The sequence below is a fragment of the Eleutherodactylus coqui genome, chromosome 1, assembly GCF_035609145.1.
Source record: "Eleutherodactylus coqui strain aEleCoq1 chromosome 1, aEleCoq1.hap1, whole genome shotgun sequence".
NCBI lineage: Eukaryota > Metazoa > Chordata > Amphibia > Anura > Eleutherodactylidae > Eleutherodactylus > Eleutherodactylus coqui.
In genome coordinates, this window is record NC_089837.1 from 275,915,398 (window position 1) to 275,940,828 (window position 25,431).

The 25,431-nt window shown below is 44.5% G+C and overlaps 1 protein-coding gene across 3 annotated transcripts in view; it reads right to left on the minus strand.

The window, feature by feature from the left end:
* ITPR3 (inositol 1,4,5-trisphosphate receptor type 3) overlaps positions 1–25,431 on the minus strand; it is a 665,728-nt gene that overhangs the window by 112,281 nt on the left and 528,016 nt on the right. The window lies entirely within an intron of this gene.

Sequence of the window (25,431 nt, forward strand, 5' to 3'; positions counted from 1 at the left end):
TACAATAAAGAATACTAATTTCACAAACCGTATCAAGACTTCTATGTTTGGCATAGTTATGGTCTCTGCTAGTGCCTGGATGCATGCACAATACTTGCCTTTATCCATGAATACTAAATTGTGATTGCAACTGAACTCAGGAATTTATATTACACTAGCGTACCCGTCGCGCGTTGCTGCGAAGACAGACATACAGACATACATTCGTTTTTATATATCTAGATGACGGCAGCAGCGACCACTGAGATTTTGTAGGCCGCTGCTTCCCCCTTGCAGGCTGAATAAAATAGCCGTTGTGTGGAACATCCAATTTATCCAGCTGCTGTGGCTTCTTGGGAAGATAGCCTAGTACATGTTTGCCCACTTCCAACTCCAATGGAGACTGACTGTAAATGGCTGGCGTGCTCTAGTATTTATGGTTTCAAGCTGTACGTGTCATTGCATACAGTCTATCTATCTATCTATCTATCTAGGTTATTGCATACAGTCTATCTATCTATCTATGACATCAGGAAATGAGAGAATCCGTACGTAAAATTTGAACGCTAATTCTTTGGCGCTTTGAATTGAATAATCGAGTTGGGACCCATTAACTTTTCCTATTTATGACATAATCAATGCTCGTGCCAAATTTCAAGTTTCTATGACATTGGGAAGTGAGAGAATTAAGTTGGGATGAGACATAAGGCCTTGCCCATAAGCATTCCCCAACCTCCAAGAACTGAACCTACCTACCTGAATGAGATTTTGTAGGCCGCTGCTTCCCCCTTGTGGGCTGAATAAAATAGCCGTTGGGTGGAACATACAATTTATCCGGCTGCTGTGGCTTCTTAGGAAGATATCCTAGTACTTGTTTACCCACTTCCAACTCCAATGGTAATTGGCTGGCGTGCTCTAGTGGTTCCAAGCTGTACGTGTCATAATACAGCCTTAATGACATCACAATGCAGCTTTATAGAACATGTTGGGGCATGTTCAAGGGCGTCCGATGTTGATGACATCAGTGATGACATCACAATAGCAGGTGGCTTACTTATTCGATCTACGTGGGGGGGGGGTGTAACTTTCGACGACGCTCGCGCGCGCGCCATTTATCGTAGGATATTTGTACTATGCCTATAATCTTCCCAGGAGTGTACTTAACAACTTCCCAAAGTTTCATGGCGATCGGATGAATGGTGTAGTAGCGCATAAAGGACAAACAGACACGCAGACACGCACGCAGACAGACATACATTCAATTTTATATATATAGATATGCACACTATGATTTATCACTATGGTGAGGTTTATAGACACACGGTAGCTGATTGCCATAGCCAGGGCTAACCGATCACTATGGCACGGTCCTGTTGTGTGCAGTCTTCTATTTCTATTGGCCGCTGATGCGGTTGTCTCAGTTCAGGGGACGTGATTGAGAGTCCACTGGATCCTTTGATTGGCTCGTGCATTTGTGTTGGATGTGCACACCAATCACTGTGGAGAGTATTGTAGATGCCGCAACTGATTGCCATAGAGGGGGTTAATCGATCATTATGGCACAGTCTCATTGTATGCATCCTTCTATTTTCATTACCTGCTTTGATACGTGACGTTACTGAAAGAATGAATGGGGTCTCCTCCCCGCCTTCTGATGCGGTTGTCTCCCTTCAGGGGGGCGTGACTGAGAGACCCCTGGATCTTATGATTGGCTAATTCAGCCAACTTATGATTGGCTGATTGAGCCAAGTCCCCACACTGGGGGGCGGTGGCACTAGCACTTCTATCTTGGCATGCTACCGGTCACCGTTGGTGGCTGTTTTTCTGCTTATAAGAATCTATCACTTTGGCTGTAAGCACCATCAACTGGAGCGCTATATATTGACCCATGAGTAAATGGAATCATGTATACGCCATTGGAAATGCGTTGGTTTTTTTTCCTGTTCTTATCTTGGGTTTACTCGTGATTCTAGAACAGAATAGGATGACTTTTTAGTCAGACCTAGTCTGGCTGGTGTAGGGTGAATTTCTAAGTATGGCTTTTGTCCCTTTATGCCATCTCTCTTCAAATACTTAGACCTCTGCTGTACCTTTCTAATCTTTGCCAGTTGGCATACAGTCATCTTGGGGAGACCCTCTTCCAAGTATACTGCACTGCTCTATAGGCAGACCATTAACAGTACTGGTGTATGGTCACCCTGATGTGGTTCTCGGATAGACTTATGTCTTTTGAGTAACAGTCGGGATCATAACCGTACTCCAGTCTAAGTTACTCCACACCCACCTGGTATTGATCTACTGAGGGTGTTGTGCACCTAATATAGGTACACATGTATAGCCAAACATATAGGCATAAATCAACATCTGGCTCATTTTTAGCAGAGACCTTCTAAATCAGATATTCCTACACCTTGTTTATCATTCATCACTGACCATTATAAAGGTGTCCTTGTGTGACACTTTTGTACATAACGATTTTGTCTTCATCTCTTGTGATCATATGCACCAAGTGACGGAGCACAAGACTGCCCTCCGTGTCCTACTGTAAATAAAGTATGTTGACATTGTATAGATTCCGGTTATTCTCCCCAAGGTCCATTATTGTGCAAGTGGAGACCCAGCTTTGTTTGTTGTCTGTTGTGTTTGTCCGTTGGCCTAGTTTATATTTTAATAGAATCAATAAAAGTATTTTTCGCTTTATAAGACGCACCTGATAAGACGCACCTAGGTTTTAGAGAGAGGAAAGTAGGAAAATAATATTTTGAACTAGAAAGTGGGCTTAAATATTTAACAAAATAACAGAATAATATGTAAACATGAACAGCAGTCAGTCAACAGCCGCATTAAGAACTATTATTACTGTAATTAACAGATGAGCAGAGATTTTTATTTTAGAACAATACATCTCTAGTCATCAGGAAACCCCAAAAACTCCTCATTGCTGTCCGAACTTATCAAGCTCAGTGACTCACTATCACTGGTGTCAGCATCTTCATAAAGGATTCCATCCTCAGAACCGTCCAAGGCATTACTGATGCCACATTTTTTGAAGGATCCTACAACAATTTCCTCCTTCACAGCCCGCCACGATGTTTTCACCCACTCACAAACCTGAGTGATAGTGGGCCTTTTCATGCGTCCAGTGGGTGTCAGGTCATGATTTCCAGCAGCCATCCACTTGTTTCACTCCTCTCGCATGAAAACTTTAAATGGCTTGTTAATAGAAACATCCAGAAGCTGCAACTGGCTGGTAAGTCCCCCAGGAATCACAGCTAGATGGGTCTTTGCTTCTTTAAATATTTTTTTGTGTTTTCACTGATATGTGCCCTAAACTGGTCAAGTACTAGCAGGGCAGGTTTCTTCAGAAGCCCTCCAGGGCGTCTGGACCACACTTTTTCGATCCATATTTTCATTCCACCTTCATCCATCCATCCTTTCTCATGAACATGGACAATAACTCCTCGTTGGGATTGCCTCTTTTGGCATGCTTTTTCTTTTGAAGATTAGTATTGGTGGAAGTTGGGTGCCATCTGCACAGCAGGACAAGACAACCATGTAGTGCGTTTTCTCATGTCCTGAGGTTTTCACAGTTATGGATTTTGCACCTTTCAAATCAACAGTCCTGTTTGATGGAACATCAAAAGTTAACGGGGCTTCATCCATATTCCCAATCTGGCCTATTTCAAAGCCATTTTTCTTTCTTGCATCAATTACAAATTTATGAAAAGACACAATCTTGGCTTCATATTCTTTAGGCATTTTTTGCGCAATCCTAGTTTTGGTGCGCATAGCAAGGCCACATCTCCTCATGAACCTGTAGCACCACGATGCGGAGCCAGTGAAGTCCCCAAGGCCTTTCTCTGCAACAAGACGCTTGGCTTCAAAGATGATCATTTTTGTAGAGACTGAAAATCCGTTGTTCCTGTGACGTATTATCCACTCTTTCATTTCCACGTCTATCTGTGGCCATTTTGCAGTACGCTCACGAACAGTGTGTTTACTTTTATCTGCTTTTTGCAGCTCCTCCTCCTGTTTCCTCCATTCACGTATCATTTTTTCTGTTGGAGGAGGCCCAAAATTTCTCTCAGCCGCTCTGTTCCCATGTTCTTTGGCGTATTTCACTACCTCCAGTTTAAAAGGGATTTTATATGCTAGTCGTTTCTGCTTTGACATCTTTCTAAAATTGGATGGATGCAGCAGGAGACTAAGGTAGCTTTGTCATGCAATAATGAAAGAACTGTAAGCACTTCCTCATAGGAGGAAGGGGTCAAGCTGATTGGTGGAGGAAGGGGAGCAACAGTTGTTCCCGCCGGAGCTCACCACCAATCAGCAGGCAGCAGTGCAAAGAAGAGAGAACTGATTCTGAGTTTCTTTGGCCGAATGTTTGCATGATTGCGCGTTAAACTCGCGATCGCGCATCTTTCCGCAATCGCGCGAACAAGCATCACGTTCGCTCTATAAGACGCACAGACTTTTCTCCCCCACTTTGGGGGGAAGAAAAGTGCGTCTTATAAAGCGAAAAATACAGTAAATTTTTAGACTCTCTCTGTGATAGGGAAGAAGTTTGGAACAATCAAGACTCTTCCTAGAGCTGGCAGATACACCAAACTAAGTAATCGGGGTAGAAGGGTCTTGGTAAGAGGTGAACAAGAACTCAATGTTCCTTCTTGCTGAGCTCCAAAGATCCTGTTTGCAGATGAGAGAAACCTAGAGAAAGCCAATTATCACAGCAGCACCAACTTGGTCTTTATGGTAGAGTGGTCAGAAAGAAGCCTCTTCTCGGTAAAGCGCAAATGAAAGCTCACCTAGGCTTCGACAAAAACCACCTAAAGAATTCTCAGACAAGATTCTCTGCTTTGATGAAACAAAGATTGAACTTCTTGTCCTCAATTCTAAGTGTTATGCGAGGAGGAAACAAGGCACTGCTAATCGCCTGCTCAATACCATTCCTACAGTGAAGCATGATAGTGACCGCATCATGCTGTGGGGGTGTTACAAATAGCTGTCATAAAAGAGCCTGAGATACCAAAGCCTCGAAGGATTTCTATCATAAAAGGCCAACTAAGTCAGTCGAACGCCTTCTCGGCATCAAGACTCAGCTAGAGAGCTGAATCACTTTGCTTGTTGACCACCTCAATTCAATTGTATGTCTTGTATTATCACCTTCCTGATGACACAGCACAAAACCAACTTGGTCCTTATGTTTAAGAGAGGGTAGCCAAACATTTAAATGATTAGGTAATATTCATGTGAATAACTTCAAATCTGTGTCAAGTGATTCTATGGATCTATAATTCGCACAGACTTTACCTGTTTTGGATATAAGTGTGATGTGCAGAGAGGACTGCACTGCCTTTTAAGAAAGTTAAATAATAGAAGGGGTTGGAGGATGAGTTCCACCTGAAATACTTTATAATATCTGGGCAGATAGCTAAATCCATCTGGGCCCAGTGATTTATATTAGGCAGGTCCCTAATGGTTACAAATAATTCCTCAGTCAAAATTTGCTTGTTGAGGAAGGCAAGAGCCCCAGAGAGAAGAGAGGGAAGATTACAGGATGACAGATAATCCTGTAGGTACTCAAAACGCATCGAGGTAATCCACAAGCATATATGGGAGGTTATAGAGGCCGGTGTAATGGTTTTGAAAACGTGCAGATATTTCCCAGAAAGGCAATGGATTCAACCTGAACTATCTTTTATTGCTTAAGGAGAGAGACTGAAGGTGCACTCCTGAAGGATCCTGGCAAGGAGGGTGTGAGCCTTACTGCCCTTCTCATAAAAACACTGCTTTGAGTAAAAAAAGAACAGTTCAACTTTTTGTATTGCCAGGACCTTGAGTGGCATGCTATCTCCATTCAATCTACACAAACAGGGAGGTGCTAGAGGTTTAAGTTCTTGGGTCTTAGTTGTAGGATCTTTTTTAAGTGGCAAGGCAAGTACTATATACTGGGTTTTATCACCGATTTTTGGGCTTCTTAAAGGGAAAAACAAGGATGCTACTGATTTCTCGTTATCACAAAAGAAATTGCAAGTATATATGCAAGTATATATTGTAGTCTCTCAAAAAAGGTAGTTTTTATCAGGGTTTCATTAAGTTGCCAGTGGAGATAAACACAGGAGCTTGGTCCAACTAGGAAAAAAGTTTTATGCTTGCATTATTATGTAAGAGGAGAATGGAGATGTTAAAAAAAAAAATTTAGCCTGGAATGGGTATTGTGGGGGTGCAAGAAAAAAAAGTAAAAACCCGGTCAGTTGTTTATTTTTTTAATGCGCAACAAGTGATATATACCATGGGAACGTAACAGTTTATGAAGATCCGATAAGAGGTGACCTTGGGCCTAGGAGGTAGGCTTATCATGCAAAGGTAGCCTATCAGTTCTGAGAACTTAAGTATATTATTAAGTATATTAAAAAAACAGCATAGGATACCAGTTTCAGGGAGAACCCTTTCTTCGGTCACACTGGGCGGGACATCACTTCTGGAACGAAGGGATGCGGGACCCAAAGTGCTGGTGGTACCAGTGATAGAGCTGGAGACAGCAGGAGAAGTGGAGATTGTCAAGTTAAAAAAATAGTTTAAAAAGTTAAAGCTTTATCTCCCCTCACAGCTCGTATTCCATCAGGGGAGATGAAATTACTTACCACCTGCGCATTTGGCCCTCAACGGGATCTTTATTCACAGACCTTTCCATGGCTTTTGCTCATAAGCTCATTGGTAAAATGACAGACGCAAGCGCAAAAGCCAATGAGTGCCCAGGAACTTTAAAATCTCCCTGCTCCTGGCTACTAAAGGTAGCCAAGAGCCTGAAAGTTTCATGGGGGGTGGGGGGGGGGGCACAGTATGCGGTCCTTGGTCATGTGATCACCATTATCTAATGGATAACGGCGATCATGTAAAAGTAAAAAAAAATTTAAGTTTCACCTCCCCTCACAGATCAGTGAGGGGAGGTGAAATTACTTACCTAAGGCCTCCGGCGATGATCTTTCCCTGGCTTCTGCGCATGCGCCGCCAGCAAAATGATGGATACATTGGTTGTTCCTTGCTACCAAAGGTAGCCGAAAGACTGCAGCAGTGACCAGAGGCCTTGTGGAGTGGTCCCTGGGCACATGATTGCCATTATCAAATAGTATAGAAAGGTAGCGATTTACCTTGAGCGTGATCTAGTCCATCTTCAATACTTCCACAAGTAAATTGTAGATCCTCATTAGGATGAGGTCCATGCCTGGCAATGTCGTCCAGTGTGCTACTTGTGCAATATATGTGGTCCTTGATCAGCCGATCGAGGGTGCATACAGTTGTGCAAGATGCGTGCTTGTCGCACATTTAGAAGCCCAAATCCTGGATCTAAATGAGTGACTGGCAACACGGAGATCCATTGACAACATGGAAAGGAGTTTGCTGCTCACTGAGCAGACGCTCGCTGGGGTAGAGGCGGGGGCTGATGGTAGTACAGAAGAGAAGGGGGAGCAGGTAGCTAGCTGGATAACAGATAGAAGGAGGGGTAGAGGGAAGAGAATCAGGAAGGCTAGTCCTGAACTGGCACAACCCAACAAGTTTGCAACGTTAGCAGATGAGGGGAATGCTATTACAGAGCCAGCACCGCTGCAGCACGACATGCATTCTGCCGGGGGGATGACTGCTCCAGTGAAAAGGGGACGGGGAGCGCAGGTCAGGCTAGACAGATCCTAGTGGTGGGGGACTCAATTATTAACGGGGACAGATAGAACAATCTGCCATAAAGACCGGGATTGTCGAACGGTGTGTTGTCTTCCAGGCGCTCGAGTTTGACACATCGCGGATCGGAATAAACAAATACAGGTCAATAGAGGGCCCTCAAAAATGATTTCAGGGACTTAGGGTCCAAGCTTAGGGCAAGGACCTCCAGGGTAGTTTTCTCGGAAATAAGGAGGAGGAGTTCAGGTTTCTGGAGAACTGAGCTGACTTTGCTGTCGGCTACAGGCTCTACCGTATGGACGGGCTGCATCTTAATAGGGAGGTTGCAGCTATGATGGGGAAGAAAATGGTTAGAAGGCTGGAGAAGTGTTTAAGCTGGGGGAAGGGGTTAGGGGGTGGGCAGGGCAAAAAGAGAAAGAAACAAGGGGGTAGTCAGTGTAGTTATCCACCTGGGTCCAAGTAATGGGAAATGGGGGTTGAGCAGGGTGTAGGGTTAGCACAGTTAGAACTGACATAATAGACAACAGTACCATTAGTAGCTAAATAAATTTAAAGAACAAAAATGCCCATATAAATTGTGTGGCAACGAATGCAAGGAGTCTGATCGGTAAAGTGGGTGAGCTTGAAGCAAGAATGACTGATGAAAACTAGGATATAGTCGGAATAACGGAACCTGGCTTGATGATAAGTGCGATTGGGCGGTAAATTTACAAGGTCAGAATCTCTTCAGAAGAGACCGTGGAAACCAGAAAAGGGCAAGGGGTATGTAAAATATACAAAATATGTAAAGAAAAGATCAAAATTGCTAAGGAGGAGGCAGAAAGACTGATCACAAGAGGGCAAAACAACCCTAAACTATTCTTCAATTGTATTAACAGTAAAAGGATTTGCACAGAGAATACTGGCCCTTTAACAAATAATGCAGGAGAAATCATAGAAGATGATGAGGGAAGGCAAACCTAATAAATAGTTTCTTTTCAAGTGTATTCACGAATGAAAAGGAAATGTCACATGAGACGCAGGGAATAAAACATAAAATATTACATAACAAACACAGGAGGAAGTGCAGAGTCGGTTAAAGAGGATTAAAATCAATAAATCGCTGGGCCCAGATGGAATACACCCAAGGGTTCTAAGGGAACTAAGTACTGTGATAGCTAGGCTGCTATTTCTAATATTTATGGATACTATCAAGACCGGGGTTGTACCACTGGATTGGTGCATTGCCAATGTAGTTCCAATATACAAAAAGGGGTCCAAAAGAGAACCTGGTAACTACAGGCCGGTAAGTGTCACTTCAATAACTGGAAAAAATATTCGAGGGGTTTCTGATAGACGCCATCCTAGAATACCTCAAGGAGAACAACGGAATAACTCCTCAGCAGCATGGGTTCATGAGGGGTCGATCATGTCACACCAATCTAATCAGCTTCTACGATGAAGTAAGCTCTAGGCTGGACCTGGAAGAGTCTATTGATCTTGTATACCTGGACTTCTCTAAAGCATTTGACACTGTGCCGCATAATAGGTTGATATACAAAATAAGGCAGCTCGGACTGGGTGAAAACGTGGGTATCTGGGTAAAGAACTAGCTCAGAGATAGAAAGCAGAGGGTGGTAATAAATGGTTCATACTCTGATTGGGCCACCGTCGCTAGCAGGGTGCCACAGGGTTCAGTATTAGGCCCCATTTTGTTCAATATATTTATCAACGACCTGATAGTAAAATATCAATATTTACAGATAATACAAAATTATATAAGACAATACAACGAAGGACAATATGCGACTACAAAAGGACCTAGATAAGCTGGGGGCTTGGGCAGAAAAATGGCAAATTAAGTTCAATGTGGATAAATGTAAGGTTATGCACATGGGCAGGAGAAACAGATGTCACCAATACACACTTAACTCCTTAGTGACCAGCCTGTAGTGTTTTTACGTCCTGCCCAAGTGGGCCTTAATCCCTGAGGACGTAAAATCATGTGTCCTGCAGGGATTAAGGCCACGTGGGCTATGGACGTGACAACACCATGCTGTCGGTGCCCGCAGGTAGCTGACAGCATGGAGCTGTCATCCAGGGCTGCGAGGAGACCCCCCAGCAATGTGATCAGCGCATAAAAGTGCAAAAAAGTTTTTAAAAAGTTAAAGATTAAGCTGCCTTCATGGATCAGATCCATGGGGGCAGCGGAGAATACTCACCCCCATCTACCGCACTGTTCTCCGCTGTTCTAGTCCTCCGGGCCCCGAAACCGGCCTTCTGCGCATGTGTGCCAGGTGGCATTACCTCACCCGCATGTGCAGAAGGTCCAGTGCCGCAGGAAATTTAAAATCTCCTGGCTCCCGGCTCCTGTAGATAGACAGGAGGCAGGAGATGTCACCGGGGAAAAGTGAAAAAAGTTTTAAAAAAGCCAAAGTTTCACCTCCCCTCATGGATCGGGTCTATGAGGAAAGGTGAAAATACTCACCCCCTTCCTCCATGTTCTCCCGCCGCTGGCTTCTGCGCATGCGCCAATGGCCGGTGAGCCCTGTCACAGATAGCCGAGTGCAGGGAAATATGACTGGAGACCGCTGTATGCGGTTCCCAGTCACATGATCACAGTTATCCATCAAATAACGGTGATCATATAAAGTTAAAAAGTGTTTAAAAAAATAAGTTTAAAAAGGTAAAGTTTCATCTCCCCTTACGGTCCCCGAATTTGTTCCCTGATGGGATGTTGATCCGCGGACCTTACCCCGGCTTCGGCGCATGCGCCCGTCAGCAAAAGTGAAAGATTGCCCAGGAAATTTTAAATCTCCCTTTTCCTGGCTGCCAAAGGTAGCCAAGAGCTTGGAGATGTCACGGAGGGGCCGCGGTATGTGGTTACTGGTCACATGATTGCCGTTATCCAATGCATAATGGCGATTACATAAAAGTTTTTTAAAAAGTGGAAGATTCATCTTCCCTCACCGCATTTGAATCCAGAAGCGATCATCCTCCATGGCCCCCTCCGGCTTTTGCGTATGTGCCCGCCGGCAAAATGCCAGACACATGCGCAGGAGCTGGGGAGCCCAGGAAATTTTAATCCCCGTGCTCTCGGCAAACAAACGGTTGCTGAGTGCTTGGAGCAGTGACCGGTGGCCTCGTTGAGCAGTCCCTGGTCACGTGATAAAAAAGTAGTGATTTAACATTAGGCCGGTCTCACATAACTGGATAGGAATTACGAATTCTGCATGCGTTTGATCAGCGGTAATCCACGGATCAATCACATGCATTGGATTACACAATTCCCCCCAATTAGCGGGTCGGAATTACGTAATCCACTTGCAGAAAACAGAACACAGCATGTTATATTTTACCGCCCATTGTGCTCTATGACCGCGGATATGCAAATACATTGTGTACGGGCTGCGGGTACCCAGGTCATCTGTAAGCGACGACGCGGGAAATACAAACAAAAAATGGTGTACTGCGCATGACCGTCTGTGTGAGTACACTAAGTACATTAAGTGGCTGTATGCTGGGATACGCTGCGGGCCTCCACAAGCGGATTCCACATATAGCCGCGTGAGCTCGGCGTTATTCAGAGCGCTACCTGTAATACGTAATTTACAAGAAGCTTCGGGAACACTGGCCTTCCTGCAGTTACAGGAGCAACTTGTTGAGCACCTTCTGCGTGAGACAGCCGCATCTCAGCATTCTTACGAAGCCTCACGGTGCGCCACTTTTTACACCCCATCCCCGCCGCTGAGGTCATGAAATACCCCTAAAAAAGCATGGGAGGAAGAGGGATACGCTGTTTTCTTGCCCCATGTGCCCATTCCAACCAGCCTCCGTAATCACTCCCATCTCCGGACATAAAACATAGTTTACATTATTACTTTTATCTAAGATTTAGGGAATGCCAAAAAATGGGGATGGCGGCGAGGAGGGGGCAGGGGTGTAGGGGGGGGGGGGGGGATTCTTATTAGGAAGTCAATTTTTTTCCCGCACAAGTGGGCAATGGGGCCTGGAATTTATTCAGTTGTGCCCTGAAATCCAACGGGTGCTTCCTCCTTTATAGGACTAGCCTTGTGTCCTGTAAGCAGATTGGGGCCACAATGGGTATGTTTCTGAATATGGTACAAATGGGGGTATCCATTTTGGGGTGAAGGTTTTCATGCATGTGCGTACTGTACAAAAAAAAACGGTTTTTAAATTGACACAATTGCCAAAAAATGAAAATTGTAATTATTTTCTTCTGCTTTGCATAGATTCATTCAAAAACTGTGGGCTCAAAATACACAGTACACACCTAGATTAATTCACTAAAGGGCTTAGCTTTAAAAATGGGGTCATTTGTGGGGGTTCTCCATTGTTTTGGCCGCTCACTGGCTCTACAATTGGGCAATGGGGCCCAAAACACCTTCAAGCAAAATGTCTGTTCTGAAAGCCATCGGCTGCTCCATTTCATTTTGGGCCCCGTTGTGCATACAAACATAAAATTAGGGCCACAATGAGTATGTTTCTGAACACAGGACAAACAGGGGTATCCATTTTGGGGTGCATGTCTTCATTCATATGTGTGCTGTACAAAAAAAACCTGTTTTTAAAATGACACAATTGCCAAAAAAATAAAAATCGTAATTTTTTGCTTCTGCTTTGCTTAGATTTATTCAAAAACGGTGGGGTCAAAATAGGCAGTACACCCCTAGATGAATTCATTAAGGGGTTTAGTTTTCAAAATGGGGTCACTTGTGGGGGTTCTATATTATTTTGGCCGTTCAAGGGCTCTACAAATGGGCAACGGGGCCTAAATCGTCTTCAAGCAAAATGTCTGTTCTGAAAGCCACCGACTGCTTCTGTGCATACAAACAGAAGTTTAGGGCCACAATATGTACATTTCTGAACACAGGACAAACAGGGGTATCCATTTTGCTATCCATTCTGCTTTGCTTAGATTCATTCAAATACTGTGGGGTCAAAATAAGCAGTTCACCCCTTGATGAATTTGTTAAGGGGTCTAGTTTTCAAAATGGGGTTATTTTTGGCCGCTCAAGGGCTCTACAAGTATGCTATGGGGCCTGACACACCTTCAAGCAAAATCTATGTTTTGAAAGGCACTGGCTGCTCCTTTTGGTTTGGGCCCCTTTGTGCATACAGACATAATATTAGGGCCACAATGGCTATGTTTCTGAACACGGGACAAACAGGGGTATCCATTTTGTGGTGCAAATCCTCATTTTCATGTGCGCTCTAGAAAAAAATGCCTTTAAAATGACATATATGCAGAAATCTGAAATTTTATTTTTCTCCTCTAAATTGCATTAACTCCTGAAAAAAAACTGTGGGGTCAAAACACTCATAACACCCCTCAGTGAATACATTAAGGGGTGTAGTTTTTAAAATGGGGTCATTTATGGGGGGTATCTATCATTCTGACACCAATGAAGAAGGGCAACTAAATTAATACATGGAATGAGGGGACTGGAATACCCAGAGAGGCTATCAAAATTAGGATTATTCACCATGGAAAAAAGACGTCTAAGGGGCAATTAAATAACTATGTATAAATACATTAGAGGACAATACAAGGATATCTTCCATGATCTGTTTATACCCAGGACTGCGACGGTAACAAGAGGGCATCCGCTACGTCTAGAAGAAAGCAGGTTCTATCACCAACACAGAAGGGGCTTCTTTACTGTAAGAGGAGTGAGACTGTGGAACTCTTTGCCTGAAGATGTGGTGATGGCAAAATCCATAGAGGAGTTTAACAGGGGACTAGACGTCTTTCTAGAGCTGAAGGATATTACAGGATATAAACATTAGGTGACAAGTGGGTTGTTGGTCTGGGTCTTACAAAAAGACTATCAGAGGTTAATCCAGGGATTATTCTGACTGCCATTATGGAGTCAGGAAGGAATTTTCCCCCCGAAAGGGCTAATTGGCTTTTGGCTCTTGGGGGGTTTTGCCTTCCTCTGGATCAACAAGGGGGTTGAAACAGGCTGAACTAGATGGACATTGTCTTTATTCAGCCTAACATACTATGTTACTATGTTACTTTAGTCCAGTCTTACACGACCAGATAGGAATCGCAGATTCTGCATGCGTCTGATCCGTGGTAATTCGTGGATCAAATTCATCGGATTACACAATTCCGCTCACATTAGCCAGTCGGAATTACATAATCGACTCACAGAAAACAGATCGCAGCATGTTCTATTTTACAGCAAATATCCGCAACATAGATTCCATTGTGCTCCATGGTTGTGGATATACCTGCAGCCAATACGCAATTACAATGCGTTTGGGCTGTGGGTACCCGCATCATTGCTAAGCGACGGTATGGGAAATATAAAGGAACAAACGAAGAAAGGTGTACTGCGCATGACTGCCTGCATGAGTATGCAGTTATACGCAGTACATTAAGCATTCATACGCAGTGGGCTACGTCCGGTCTCACAGATTGCATTCGCTGCATGCCTCCGCAAGCGCATTCCACATACGGCCGTGTGAGCATTATTCAAATCACTACCTGTAATGTCTACGTAATTTATAAAAACTCCCAGTAAACACTCACTCTCCTGCAGTTCCAGGAGCAGCTTGTTAAGCGCCTTCTGTTTAAGACCACTGCACCTCGGCAAGCTTTTGAAGCCTCGCAAAGCGCCACGTTTTGCACCCCATCCCTGCCAGTGAGGTCAAGAAATGCCTCCTAAAAAAGTGTTGGGTTTGCAGCAAGCATGGGGGGTGGAGGGATACCCGGTTTTATTTCCCCATAATTGCCTCCGTAATTACCCATGTTTTCAGACATACCACACAGCTTTACATTATTACTTAAGGAGGAAGGGGGGGGGGGGGATTATTTTTAGGGAGTCAATTTTTTTTTTTTTGCCTGCACAAAATGGGGCCTGGAATTTATTCAGTTGCTCCTTGAAATCCAATGGTTTTTCCCTCCATTACAGGCCTAACCATGTGTCCTGTAAGTAGATTGGGGCTACAATGAGGGCATTGCTGAATACAGAAGAGCTGGTGCTACAAAATTTGGGGTGCATCTCCCCAGTTTTCCCTGCTTGAAACAAAGAAAACTGTCATCAAAAGTGACAGTATATGAAAAATAAATACATTTTATATATTTTTTCACATGCTTTATAATAATTTTAGCAAAAAAACTATTGTTTTGGTACCTTGATGACATACAAGTGAATAATTGGGCCTGGAATTTATTCAGTTTTGCACTGAAAGCCAAACGGTGTTCCCTCCATTGTAGGCCTAGCTATGTGTTCAGTAAGTAGATTGTGGTTACAATGGGTATGTTTCTGAACACAGGACAAACAGCGGCATCCAATTTTAGGGTGTAAGGCTACATTCATATGTGTGCTGTACAAAAAAAAGCTTGTTTTTAAAATGACACAACTGCCAAAAAGATGCAAAATTGTAATTATTTTCCTTCTGCTTTTCCGAGATTCATTCAAAAACTGTGGGGACAAAATATGCAGTACCCTCGATGAATTAGTTAAGGGGTCTAATTTTCAAAATCTGGTCATTCGTGGGGGTTCTGTTGTTTTGGCAGTTCAAATGCTCAACAAGTGTGAAACACCTTCAAGCAAAATTTCTGTTCTGAAAGCCATCGGCTGTTCCTTTCGTTTTGTGCCCCATTGGGTATACAGACATAAGATTAGGACCACAATGGGTATGCTTCTTAACACAGGACAAACAGGGGTATCCATTTTGAGGTACAAATCCTCATTTTCATGTGCGCTCTAGAAAAAAATGCCTTTAAAATGATATATTTGCAAAAATATGACATTTTATTTTTTCTCCTCTAAATTGCATTAACTCCTGAAAAAAACTGTGGGGTCAAAATACTCATGACACCACTGCGAATATATTATGGGATGTACATTTTAAAATGGGGTCATTTGTGGGAGGATTTATCGTTCTGATGCCTATGAGCCTTTGCAATCTTGGCTTGGAGCAGAAAAACAAAATGTTACTCAAAATGTTAATAATTAATGTTAAATTTGTACGTCTCTTAAATGGTTAAAAAAAAACAAAGTTTTTGACATGTGCTTTCAGAATAAAGTAAACAGATAGAAATATATATCTTATCAAAAATGTGTACAGTAGGTTTGCACATATTTGACATATTGAAGTTGAAAATGTGAAAAAAATGACACATTTTTCAAAATATTCCCAATTTTGGTGCTCTTAAAAAATATACACAAACTCTATTGGTCTATTTTTACCAGCTAAATGAAGTACAATATGCAGCAAAAAAATGTCAGAATTACTTGAATATGCAAAACCTTTACAGAGAGTTATTCTATGTTAGGCCGCCTGCAGACGAGCGGGTCGGATCCGGCAGCGAGAATTCTCGCCGCGCGATCCGACCCAAGAACCTGCAGGGACGAGCGCGTACTCACCCGCGCCTGGCGGCCCCGGCTCTTTCATGTGCTGGCTGCCGCGCAGCCGGCGCATGCGCAGACCGGAGCCGGCGGCCGGGTGAGTGCGTGCCCCGCAGAAAATTAGGACATGCCGCGGTTTGTTTGCCGCGCGAGATTTCGCGCGGCCAAACCGCGGCTGTCTGCATAGGAGAGCGTATTTTAATGCACTCCTATGCAAACTTTCAGCGGCGGAAATCCCGCGGGAAATCCCGCGGCGGGATTTCCGCTCGTGTGCAGGCGGCCTTAAAGTAGCACATGTCAGATTTCCAAAATTTGGCTTGGTGATTAAGGCGCAAACAGACTTGGTCACTAAAGGGTTGAGGGATTACCAGCCCTTTCCAGGAAGGTAGAAAGGCCTGTAATCAACTAAAACACCAGGGAAAACCTAACCCTAAGGTTTGGAGGAAGACCAGGAAATGACATTGTCAGAAAGTGTTGGTAATGTCAACAAAATATTTGCCTCAAACCTCAATAATCACACTGCAAATAGAAAAATATACAACAAACAAAGAAATGGCCAAGCAAGCAGACTAAAAATAAACAAGCCCTAATGTCAGTAGGTACAGAAGCACCCAAAGCCAAGGGGGAAATCACAGGATTAAACGGGTTGTCCCGCGCCGAAACGGGTTTTTTTTTTTTTCAAACCCCCCCCCCCCCCCGTTCGGCGCGAGACAACCCCGATGCAGGGACTTAAAAAAACAAACAGCACAGCGCTTACCTGAATCCCCGCGCTCCGGTGACTTCTATACTTACCGGTGAAGATGGCCGCCGGGATCTTCTTCCTCCGTGGACCGCAGCTCTTCTGTGCGGTCCATTGCCGATTCCAGCCTCCTGATTGGCTGGAATCGGCACGTGACGGGGCGGGGCTACACGGAGCCGGCATCCTGCACGAGAGGCTCCATTGAAGAAAGCAGAAGACCCGGACTGCGCAAGCGCGGCTAATTTGGCCATCGGAGGCCGAAAATTAGTCGGCACCATGGAGACGAGGACGCCAGCAACGGAGCAGGTAAGTATAAAACTTTTGATAACTTCTGTATGGCTCATAATTAATGCACAATGTACATTACAAAGTGCATTAATATGGCCATACAGAAGTGTATAGACCCACTTGCTGCCGCGGGACAACCCCTTTAAGTAAAATCATATAGGAGAGGTCACTGAGTTTTTTGGGAGGAAGACAGTGGAGAAGTAAGGTACCATCTTTTAGTTTGTGCAGGTTGCAACGATGGTGGAGGTGACAGAGGGGAAGCAAGTACACTTGGAACCAGCATTTCTAAATTGTCGCAGAATTACTGAAGATTTAATTGTGCACAGAAAGTGGCAGAGTGCCCATCTATTATGGGCTATGAGGGCAAGGGGAAAACCTCAACAGCACATCAATTAGTGGTCACACAAGGTTGCCAGTATGGGATGCAGATATGGGTATACGTATAGGGGGTGCAGAGGGTGCTGTCGCACCTGGGCCCAGGAGCGCTAGGGGGCCCATAAAGTCTCTCTTCCCCATACTGCAAATTAATACTACCAATGAAGCTTTATAGTTGGGGGCCCAGTTCCAGACTTTGCACTAGGGCCCAGCAGCTTCAAGTTACACTTCTGGATGCAGATATTGTCTTTTCTGCAGGGTGTCTCAAGATAAGTCAGGGCACTGCTAGATATGTACTCTATCAAAGTCAGTTTCTCAGTCCTCTGGTCCTAGTGATAATGGCTTCTTTGACAGTGAAGTCATGAATACAACAGATTACATCTCTCGGTTGGGAAGAAGCATTTTTTGGTTTAAGGGCTCTATGAGCTCTGTTGAACTTAATCTTGTGGGGGTTTCCCCAGAATAAAATTAAAGACTGCATGTGTGGCCTCTGTAGTCTCCTGAACACTGATGTTATTCCTCCAAACTAAATCCTCCAGGTGTTGCTGCAGTTCATAGATATCATTCGATTGGAAAGCTACTGTAGCCTTTAACTAGGAGATACATGATCCTGTAGCATCATGATCATCTTCTACGGTCATGACTCATAATGGAATATGCTGGAGATCAGGCTTCACAGCAGAAATTTCAACCCAGCAAGCTTCCCTTATTTCAGAGAGGACTGCCTTGAAGTCTCTCTTAGAAGCAAGCTGCATAAAATATTGATTCCAATCTGAGGGTAGTTGAGGGGGAGAAGGTGGGTCAGTGTCCTCCTGAACACCCTCTGATAGTGGTGCACAATGGTTATTTAAGGCATCACATTGTGAAGTGGCGAGGGTAATCCCAAAGTCTTCCTCTTGCTCTTTTTACAGTTCCTGAAAAATGGGTTCACTCAATTAATTAGATCATGAATTAAATGTAAGGAGGGCCGTAGACCTCCATGGGAATCTCCCTGCAGTGCTAGAACTGACCTCTGGTGGTGTGTTGTGAGAGTTTACTCCCTGCTGGAGTTCTCTTGTGTGAGTACTAGTAGTGGGTACTGAGCGCACAGCTTTATATTGCCTGCTGTTGCACTGAGGTTCCTTTTGCTTAGAAGCAGAACATAAAGTAACCAGAGAGCTGGCGCAAGGTCCTTGTGGGCCGCTGGGAGCATTATCCTGTCTCCTTGGCATCATTGCAGCACTTTTCTGTAAAGGACGAAATGATAGCTGCGGTGCTGTTGATAGGGCTGCAGGTGGGGAAGACACGCGAGCAGAGCGTGTATAAGGCGATGGGGGAGCACCTTAGTGGAGCTTCATGTGCTATTTTTTTACCCATTATTTAGGCTGTAGTGCAATTTTGAACTGTAATATTGCAACATTGGCGCAGACCTCACATGTCGGCACCCATCAGCGTATTATCCTACCTCTTGATCTATTGAGGTATAAAAGAAAACACAATCTTGTACCTAATTCTTAACAGGGAGAAAATGGGTAAAGAAGTAAGGGGAGGCAGTGATCATGCTATCCTTGAATTTTAGATAACAAGGTAAGGAAGACCTGTGAGGACTCCTAATTTCAAAGTTGGATTTCCGAAATGCATATTTCTCGTCTGTATCATTGGGGGACATGGCTTTGACCTTGGGTATATAGCACCTGCTGATTGGAGGTGGACGCGAAGCAGACAGACAAGTTAGCTCCTCCCACTTGCTATATACCCTTTGCAGGTACTCAGCTAATCAGTTTTTACCTTAGTGTCAGTAGGAGGCAGGCCTCTTCAATCAAGATCTTCAGAACAACAGGGATGTAGGGACAGGCCAGGCAGCTCGCTACCTGTTCCCCACGAGGAGGGCGTACGGCAAGTGTCTGTCCTCCACCAGGAAGCGATTGCAGGTTGATGGAGCTTACTCTCCGATCTACCCCTATGCAGGAGGGCGAACTGCCAGACATTGCTGTCCATTGTCTGCCCTACCTGGAGAAGAAAAGGTGACATGACTGGGGTCCAGTTTGTTGCACGCTAGCCTGTGGGGTATGGGAAGCCGCTTGGGGAAGCCTGCTGGAGACAAGGAAGGAAAAAAGAAGATAGGTGAGTAAAAAGGAGTAGGTATGAAAATAGCTTCCCTTGCTGTCCTGCCCCTGTACAGGAGTCCCCCTCCCGTGTCATGCCGCCTGAAAGGCTGTGTATTTGCCGCCTTGCTGTGTGTTGCACCATGCAGTTTGTGTTATGCCTACACTGGCCAGCTTGCGGCATTGCTGAGACCTGTGGTACCTTCCATTTGGAAAGAGTACTCGCACAGGGAGACTCTGGACTCATCGCTCCTCATGTTTGCTCCGAATCAGGTTGAGCCTTGCCTGTCGGTAGCTCCCCTGTTACCCTTCCTGCAGTTCTCTGTGGGCTGCCTTGGCGCAGTGTCTGAGTCGAGGATGACACGCGGACAGGGGCTGGCCAGAGCCACATACTATGTGCGCTGTCACTACAGTATGAGATCACATCCAGCCAAACTAATTGTCAGCATGGCTCCCGCCCTGGCGGAGACCTGTGATGCCCTCCATGTGGAAGGAGTACTCACACATGGAATCTCTGGACTCAACACCCCTCAGGTCTGTTACAGACCGGGTTGAGCCTTGCCTAATGACTAGCTCACTGAGGGGTGCCACCTGCAGTTATCTGCAGGTAGCCTTGGCGCAGTATCCCGTTTCCAGGATAACAGGCAAGAGACATGTGCTATGTGTGCTCTCAATGCAGTATGAGATTGCATCCAGCCATGTTTGGATTGGTTATCAGCAGTACTCTGGGCTTGCTGACATCGGTGGTACCTTCCATATGGACGGAGAACTGTTCATAAAACCTCCACGGACACATTGCTCCTCTTCTCCGATCCAGAACGGGGAGCAATACTTGACTTCCCTATGGTGGCCTGTGTGCAGTGTTCTTTTCCCCGCTTACAGGAGGAGATGCAGGCTGGGGCTGCCTAGAGCCGCATACTATGTGCGTTCGTGCCGCTATATGGGATGGACATCCAGTCAGTCAAAGAATATCTTGTCTCGGTTTATCTAAGTATAGTGGTAATCCGAGGGGTTTTGCCCTCCGACAGGGTACTGGGGGCTGTAGATCTGTCTACTAGCTCCCTTCTAGTCGGCTCTGACATGCTGTACCACTATGGATCCGATCCCTCTCCAGGCGGCCTCGGATCCAAATCAACATCTGTTTCTTTCTAGAAGGACTGTGCTGCTAGCTCAGTCAGCCATGTCTGCCGACGTGGGCCACTCATGTCGTTGAGGATGCATGAATGAGCCTGCTAGAGGGCCCCAGCTCTTTAAGTTTCACCCGCCTTTTCCGATGCTGCTGATGTCACATCCAGCTCGCCCTATCTACTCGTCTCTCTTTTAAGCGGGATGTGCTATCGGGCGGAAGTTTCTTTGTAATCAAAAGAAGGTCATCCTGTTGCATGTTACCTCACTGCATGTGGTATCTTGCTCTGCTTTGATGAAGTCTAGTCCCATGGGATAAGCTGGTCACAAGTGAGCTCGGTCGTAATTCACAAATTTACCACTCTCTAGTGGCATGCTTCAGTCGCCCTCTGTCGCTCTCTGCTGGTGCTCCCGACAACACAAGAGGATCCTTGGGTTTCCGAGGCAGGTTCCTCGCACTGGCGCTGCTTCGCGTCAGTGCAGGGTTACTGTGGCTGAGACATCATATGTTCAGGCTGTGTTATGGCACATATTTCTTGGACAACGGGTGATTCGTTGGTAGCTCCTCGTCAGGAGCCTTTTTTCCGGTGGGGGAATGGGTCAGTTTTCTCAGGCCCCTTTATCCTCTGTCTCTGAGCATGCTGGATGCCTAGGCATCCACTAATGCTAGTGGCAGTTAAAGAGCTGATTACACTTCTTTACAAATGCAGCTTCTTATATTTTCCCACACCTTGGGTACTGCTCTTGAACGTCCCAAGATCAAAGCTGTGTCCCCCAATGATACAGACGAGAAAACTAGATTTAGTAAAGAACTTGCTGTAAATCTCTTTCTCGTCATGTTCATTGGAGGGGACAGTACCCACCCGATAGGGGTTCTATTTTTGGCTTTCGTATTGTGCTTTGCCTTCTTCCCCTGGTCAGGGTGACACTTTTTTTGTTTGCCTATGGTCACACTGGCATCCTCCTAAGTTATTTTAAGCACTACCATTTCATAACAAGCCCCACCGGAGCACTCCTACTGCTTGCATACAAAACTGATTAGCTGAGTACCTGCAGGGGGTATACAGCAAGCAGGAGCAGCCAACTCGTTTGTCTGGTTAGTGTCCACCTCCAATCAGCAGGTGCTATATACCAAAGGTCAAAGCTGGCAGCCCTATGAACATGCCGAGAAAGAGATTTTACGGTAAGTTCTTTACAAAATCTAGTTTTTAATGGACTCAGAAAGATGGTAGGATGGATCCATTTTAGGGCCAGGAATTTCCAAAAAGGATGGAAAATTTAGGAAAACTAGATTTTCAAAGCACAATCGTTGAATGGAAGAATGTAAAGAATTTTAAAGAGACCAGGACCTGGATGAATGAACACAGAACTTAAATACATGCTAAAAAGGAAAAAAAATGCTTATCACATGGAAAGTGTGTGTGTGTGTTTGTGTGGTGAGAGGGGAGGGGGCATATCTAAAGAAGAATATAATGCAGTCTACAGAAACTATTGGGCAAGTGTCAGAAAAGCTAATAATGAATTAAGGCTAGCAAGCGAGGCCAAAAGCAAAAAAAAAAAAGAATTTGGGGAGTATGTCAAAAGCTAAATAAAACTAAAAGATGCTATATAATGTTTACAGGATGATATGATGAATTGGTTGTAAAGGATGTTGAGAAGGCTGAACTTTTAAATTCCTATTTTGTATCAGTTTTCTTTCAGAAAGTAAATGCAACATGAACTAATCTTCCCAGTGTTATTGAAGAGCTAAAAGACTCCAGGCTATCTATAAACCTATGGATGGTGAGAGAACATAGCAAAATTAAATGAATCAAAATTCCAGATGAATTACATCCTAGGATACTAAAGAAAGCAGCAGAGGTAATTGCTGAACTACTCGCAATACTCTTTGAAAAATTCCTGGAGAATAGAAGTCCCAGAAGATTGGGGAAGGGCAAATGTTGTCCCTATCTTCAAAAAAAAGGGGAAGAAGGTGATCCAGGAAGTTACAGGTCTGTGAGCCTGGCTTCTATACCGGGAAAGATCTTTGAAGAATGTATTAAACAACATGTATGCAAGGACTTAGATTAGTCTGGCATGACTTCTTTGTTAAAAACCCATGCTGGCTCTGGTTAATTACTCCATTCTCATCCAATTTACTTCTATGACAAAATTACAAACTGGGTTCATGAGGAAAATGCGGTAGATATAGTATAGCTTGACTTTAGTAATGCACTTGACAAAGTATCTCATACCATACTTATTGAAAAAATGATCAGATATGGAATTAACAAGGCAACTGTTAGATGGATTAACAAATGACTGAGTGTCGTGCTCAAAGAATGGTTATAAATGGCTGCACATCCAGGAATGTCTCAAGTTGGCTACCATAAGGCTCTGTCCTGTGCCCAGTGGTATTCAACATTTTTATAAATGATCTAGATGAAGGAATTGAGGGGAATCTGATGAATATTGGAGAGGTAGTTAACTCTAGAAAAAAGAGAGCGGATTCAAAAAGATCTAGAAAGGCTTGAATAGTGGACAGCGACTATCAGAATAGTATTTAACTGGGAGAAATGCAAAGTCCTACATCTGGGCCAGAAAAAAGTAAAAAAGACTTGGGTTTAGTAATAGATCACAGACTGAACATGAATTAATATTTTGATACAGCAGCAAAAAATAAAAAAATTCTAGGATATATTATGAGAAGCACGGTAAAGGTCATGTGAGATAATTACCCTCCGTCTACTCTTACTTGGTCAGACCTCATCTGGAATACTGTATCCAGTTTTGGGCACCCCAATTTAAAAAAGACAGACGAATTGGAGCAAGTTCAGAGAAGAGCTACCAGGATGGTGAGCAGTCTGCAAATCATGCCCTATGAGGAATGGTTAAAGGATCTGGGAATATTTAGCTTGCAAAAACAAGGCTAAGAAGAGAGTTAGTTGTCCACAAGTATCTGAAGGACTGTCACAGTGCAGAGGGATCAGCCCTATTCTTATTTGCACAAGCAAAGACTAGAAGCAATGGGATGAAACAAAGAAATCAGACACGGATTAAATACTGGTATTAGAAAAAACTTTTTGACAGTGAGGACAATCAATGAGTCGAACAGGTTGCCACAGGAGGTGGTGAGTTCTCCTTCAATTGAAGTCTTCTAACAGAGACTCCACAGACATCTGTTTCGGATGAGTTAGTGAATCTTGCTGATTCTTGATGATCAATTCTATAGCTATTAAAGTACAGTTCTAAGGTTATTTCGTTAGACTTCCTGGGCAAAGTATGCCTAAAAATGAATGCATTTACATTTCCCACATCACATGTAAATTACAGCTGAGTGGTCTGATGGGCAGGCTGGACCGATGGACTGTCTCTGCAGGTCTTCATAACTTTCCTAGCACCGCTCCTCTCTGCTACTGGCACTTGACATGTCATCAACACAGCGATCAAACTCTTACATATGTCCTGAGACCGTAACATGCGCAGTTCATTGGCATGGGTTGATCTCAAAGCTCCCAGAGCATAAATGAGAGTTTGATTGCTGCATTGATGATGTGGAAGTCATCTCCACATAACAGCTGTAGAGAGGGTTGGCACTACAGGAGGTACACAGGCCTGTAGGGAAAGTCCAGCCAGAACACCAGAGATGGTCCAGCCCACCCATTGGACAACTCAACGGTAATTTACATGCAGCAAAGGAAATGTAAAAACCTCAATTTTAACATATTCTTTTCCTATAGAGCCTACAGAATAACAACATTTAGAAATGCACATTACATCAGTGTTTTATCTGTATAGTGGGTTTAATATAGTAGCTCTAGAACTGATGACAAGTTCCCTTTCAGCATCTGTTTACTCTAAGGGTGCTCCTACATGATTTAGCCTCGAAGGTGGTAATAAGCAGCATAACCAAAAAGCACACGGCAAAACGTCACATGGTTTTACTGTGAGCTGCTGCAGTGTTTGGCAGTGCAGTTAGTACAAGTGAAGCACATGCTAAAAAACTGCACTGCAATTATAAAGCGTGTCTTACAAATTTCGTCCTTACTTTGACGCAAGAAAGAGCATCGAAGTTATGGGTCGAAATAGAGCACACACCGGACTGCAGAATGACCCAGGGGGCCCCATGGATCCCACGTTGGCGGCTGAGTGACCTTAGGCCACTCTCACCATTCTTGTTGGACTTTCTCAGGATATGGGGGACATTCGCACCGAGGTTGGGCTTGACGTCCCTGCCAGGCCCCCTTACACCATTGGTTGCTAACCCGGAATTTATGGCTACATGGAACAAGGACACTGTCCTGTCCCTACCTGGTCCCCTGATCCCGCGAGTCCGACGTGATGTCACAGGAGGGAATGAAGCCTTTGGGGGGAGTTTTACAGAGAATCTAGACCTCCTCCAGGAGCTTGGTTAAACTATCTGCAGGTGAGGGGATATGTGGAGTCCCTGACACCAGGCCGGAACGGAGGACGACAGTTGACGCCATTCGAACATCTCTGTATGATGTCGTCCCCTATCGAGCATGGGATCTTGGTAATCTATAAAATGTTGCTGGACGGAGGGACAGAGGACTCTCTCCCTAGTTACTTGGGCCAATGGGAACGAGAGTTGGGGAAACAGTACTCCAGAACAGACTGGCAGAGGGCCTTCCTTCTCTGTCATAAAAGTACCAAATTCGGGAGAATTCAGGAACAGAACTTTAAAATACTCTCTCACTGGTATAGGACACCGAGGAGGCTACACCAGATGGATGTGCAGGTTTCCCCGGAGTGTTGGAGATGTCAAGATGCCCCGGGATCAATGTTACATATCTGGTGG